This window comes from Mandrillus leucophaeus, unplaced genomic scaffold (genome assembly GCF_000951045.1).
Source record: "Mandrillus leucophaeus isolate KB7577 unplaced genomic scaffold, Mleu.le_1.0 Scaffold218, whole genome shotgun sequence".
Lineage (NCBI taxonomy): Eukaryota > Metazoa > Chordata > Mammalia > Primates > Cercopithecidae > Mandrillus > Mandrillus leucophaeus.
In genome coordinates this window covers 1,735,026-1,739,688 of record NW_012102232.1, presented here as the reverse complement: position 1 = coordinate 1,739,688, position 4,663 = coordinate 1,735,026, and the positions used below count along the sequence as shown (strand labels likewise).

At 47.3% G+C, this 4,663-nt stretch overlaps 1 pseudogene; it reads right to left on the bottom strand.

Annotated features, from left to right (window-relative positions):
* Positions 1 to 292: 292 nt before the first annotated feature.
* On the bottom strand, positions 293 to 714 carry LOC105540259 (annotated as a pseudogene).
* Between the last annotated feature and the right edge of the window lie 3,949 nt (positions 715 to 4,663).

Below are 4,663 nucleotides of genomic sequence, written 5' to 3'. Positions count from 1 at the left end.
TGGGACTATAGGTTCGTGCTACTGTGCCCGGCTAATTTTTGTATTTTTAGTAGAGACAGGGTTTTGCCATATTGCCTAGGCTGGTCTCTAACTGCTGAGCTGAAGTGATCCACCTGCCTCAGCCTTCCAAAGTGTTAAGATTACAGGTGTGAACCACTGTACCCAGCCTGTATCTAACTTAAGAGTAAAACCTTCATGCAAGGTATTGTGTGGGGGCCTGAGGACAGAGAGTGGGAATCCTCCACGAAGTCTAAGAACAGGAAATATGACTATTTTTTTGCTTTTGAATTTTTAATGACCAAAACAAAGCACCTAAAACCGCAGCTTCTGGAAGAACCACTTGTTCTTGCCTGTCTCATATCTGTCTTCAAACTTGACCTTGGCCTCTCGTCGGGCCTTGCATTTAAGAGCAGGGTCTCTGAAGACATCCTTATTGACAACTGTTTTGTCTAAGGGGATATCCTCAGAGTACCTTGTGGGCATTAGGTGATTGTAGTTATAAACTTTCACAAATGACTTGATCTTTGACCTCCTGGCGATCTTCTTGCCTGTGGCAGCTGTCACTTTGTGGGGATAGCGGTCAATTCCAGCCACCAGAGCATGGCTGTAGGGGCGATCTGAGGTGCCATCATCATTGCTCTTCACAGTGACGGTTTTGCGTCCAGAGTAGCGTCCGGCCAGGACCACCTTCCCAGGTTTCATAAATTTGCCCATTTTGGCACCAACCACTCGGGCCTACAGCAAAAAGGCAGAAATTCGGGGCTGTTAACGAAAGTCCAAGGCACCCACTGTCATTGTGAAACACCACTGCTGAGGAGGTGGTGGTGATGGAAGCAGGGAGCTGTAACCCTGCCTGCCTCTAACTGCTGACACCAGAAGGATATCACTATTGCCGAATGGCCAAGTTGACTTAGGTCAATCTGTGACTTCCTACCAGATTTACTGGAAGTGCTATCATAATTACATTATAGTTGATTTACTGGATATTCAATCATGGTTATATCTGGGGGCCTCCTTGAGGGCATATGAATTCTGCCGGTGGCCTTCTGTCCACCATGGCTCCTGCCTAGGAGCTCTTTGCCTGAGGTCTATATGTCTTATTTTGGATTCCCCCAGAAGCAGGTTCTAGATCAAGGATTTGGGTGCAAATGGTTTATCTGGGCAGTGTTCCAGGTACGACTGTGAAATGATGGGGAACGGAGAAAGGAAAAACAAAGAATAACAAATACAGTAATGAACGAGTGATTACTGTGGGCAACTGGGGCCAGCCCCCCGGGGACTCCCGAGAGACCATGTGGAGCATGTTTGGAATAGTCCCACAGGAGAGTGAGGAAGCTGGGGTACTGACAACAACTCCTCTCCCATTAGTTGAGGGCGGGTTGCTCCTGGGAATCTGTTGGTGTGTGCAGGGACTGCCAGGGATGTGGGCAAGGGACCGCCTACTGCAGTTCATAGCATGGGCTGGGAGATGGACAGCCTTCCTGCCACAGCAAGTTTGGGGACAGCATCTCTGACAAAGCCCCCAAGCCAGGGCACTTGGCTGGCTTGGGCTTAGCCAAGCACACTGTGTAACAATCCCCCACCCAGGGGCCAGGCCTCTGCAACATGAGGTGGTGCCCAAATATTTAGCTGCTCATCCAAGGGGGTGGTACATCAAAATAAGAAAACAGCCAGGCGTGGTGGCTCACACCTGTAATCCCAGCACTTTGGGAGGCTGAGCCAGGCAGATCAACTGAGGACAGGAGTTCAAGACCAGCCTGGCCAACATGGTGAAACCCTGTATCCATGAAAAATAGAAAAATTAGCTGGGCATGGTGGGGGGGTACCTGTAATCCTAGCTACTCAGGAGGCTGAGGCACGAGAATTGCTTGAATCCGGGAGGTGGAGGTTGCAGTGAGCTAAGCTTGTGCCACTGCATTCCAGCCTGGGTGACTCCATCTCACAAACACACACACGCACACAAATTATGGGAGGCCACTATTTCAGACTGAGCTCCTGCACTAGGCCCCAACAGAAATGGAGTCACTAACCAAAATGGAGTCACTTCTGCCAAGTGTCATGTAATTAAACTAAAACTTCAAGGAAGCAGGAAAATCCCCAAACAGACTTTTTTTTTTTTTTTTTTTTAAATATAAACACAAGAGATTCACAGCAACCAATCTAACAGGGCCCAGTCAACCTGAGCTGCTGTAATAAGGATGTCCCCTATTTTTTACCCTTTACAAGGAAACTAGCCTGAAGTAACCTGACATTAACCAATCTGACTTTTGTATTATTCTGTTCCCTTGTTCCTGCTCAAGCTACCTTATAAAACCTACTGTTCTGCCCTGCCCAGCAGAGCACCCTACTTTCTATAGATGGCGTGCTGCCTGATCATGAATCACTAAAAATTAGATATTTAAATGTGTTGAAATTTTGTCTTTTTTTTTTTTTTTTTTTGAGACAGTGTCTCCCTCTGTCCCCCAGGCTGGAGTGCAGTGGTGTGATCTCTGCTCACTGCAAGCTCTGCCTCCCGGGTTCTCGCCATTCTCCTGCCTTAGCCTCCCGAGTAGCTGGAACTACAGGCACCCGTCACCATGCCTGGCTAATTTTTTTTTTTTTTTTTGTATTTTTAGTAGAGATGAGATCTCACCATGTTAGCCACGATGGTCTCAATCTCCTGACCTCGTGATATGCCTGCCTCAGCCTCCCAAAGTGCTGGGATTACAGGCGTGAGCCACCGCGCCTAGCCTTGTCTCGTTTGTTTGCTTGTTTGTTTGTTTTTAATATAGGGTCTCGCTCTGTCCCCCACGATGGAGTGCAGTGGCATGATCATGGCTCACTGCAGCCTCTACCTCCCAGGCTCAAGCAAACCTCCTACTTAAGCTTCCAGAATAGCTGGGACTACTATCATGTCCAGCTAATTTTAAAAAAGTTTTTGTAAAGACGAGGTCTCATTCTGTTGCCCAGGCTGGTTCGATTTATTTATTTATTTATTTATTTATTTATTTTTTGAGATGGAGTCTTGCTCTGTCGCCCAGGCTGGAGTGCAGTGGCCTGATCTCGGTTCACTGCAACCTCCGCCTCCCGGGTTCAAGTGATTCTCCTGCCTCACCCTCCTGAGTAACTGGAATTACGGGTGAGTGCCACCAAGCTCAGCCGATTTTTGTATTTTTAGTAGAGACAGGGTTTCACCATGTTGGTCAGACTGGTCTGGAACTCCTGACCTCACGTACTGCCCGCCTTGGCCTCTCAAAGTGCTGGGATTACAAGTGTGAGCCACCGCGCCCAGCCTTTTATTTTTTTGAGATAGGATCTCACTCTGTCACCCAGGCTGGAGTGCAGTGGTATAACCCATAGCTCACTATAGCCTCAAACTCCTGGGCTCAAGCAATCCTCCCACCTCAGCCTCTCGAGTGTCTAAGACTACAGGTGCACATCACCAGTCTGGCTAATTTTTAAAAATTTTTTGTAGAGATGGGAGTCTTGCTACATTTTCCAGGCTGATCTCAAACTCCTGGACTCAAGCAGTCCTCAGAGTGCCGGGATGAGCCACTGTGCCCAGCTGAAAATTTTTTTTCTTTTTTTTGAGACGGAGTTTTACTCTTGTTGCCCAGGCTGGAGTGCAATGGCATGGTCTTGGCCCACTGCAACCTCTGCCTCCTGGCATCAAGTGATTCTCTTGCCTCAGCCTCCCGAGTAGCTGGGATTACAGGTGCCTGCCACCACACCTGGCTAATTTCTGTATTTTTAGTAGAGACGGGTGTTTCACCGTGTTGGTCAGGCTGGTCTGGAACTCCTGACCTCAGGTGATCTGCCCGCCTCGGCCTCCCAAAGTGCTGGGATTACAGGTGTGAGGCACCACGCCTAGGCAAAAGTTTGTCTTTCTTAGAGAGAAAAAGCTAAGACCATAGGTCTTGATGCTCTCTAAGAAGGTAACTTAGTTAAGTTACAAAATAGTGAAATCATAAGTCGTAAGTTAATTATTTAAAAGTTGGCGGGTAAAATCAACCAGTATGACAAACATAATTTATAACTTTAAACTGTTTTCTACAACAAACATTTTAACAAATGACTTTCAACAAATCCAGTGGCTTCTCTGGGGTCGGGGAGAGGAGGGGTGTTGTTCTCCCTCCCTCCCTACTCCAGCAGATATGTGGCAACGTCCGGAGGCACTTTTGATTGTCACAACTTGTTGGGGGGCGGGGTGCAACTGTCATCTAAGAACTAGGGGCCTGGGAATGCTACTAAATAACCCACAATACCCAGGACAGCCCCCCACAGCAGAGAAATATCTGGTCCAAAATATCCACAGTGCTGTAGGTGAGAAACTGCTCTATTCATTCTGTTTTTGATCTCTAGGTTACAAGTCAAACCCTCCTTGGATCTTGTAAACTTTTCAGAATTACAGAAAGCACTTTCCCCTATGTAGTAAACAGACTTAGACCGGGACTTGTTTACAATAAGTACAGATTTAGCCTAGATTTTACAACTGGTGTGCAAATCTAACATTTTTTCCTTACCTGTTTATTTTTAAAGTATCGTGGTGGGCCCAGCACAGTGGCTCACGCCTGTAATCCCAGCACTTTGGGAGGCCAAGGCAGGTGGATCACGAGGTCAGGAGTTCGAGACCAGCCTGGCCAACATGGTGAAACCCTGTCTCTACTAAAAATACAAAAAAAAA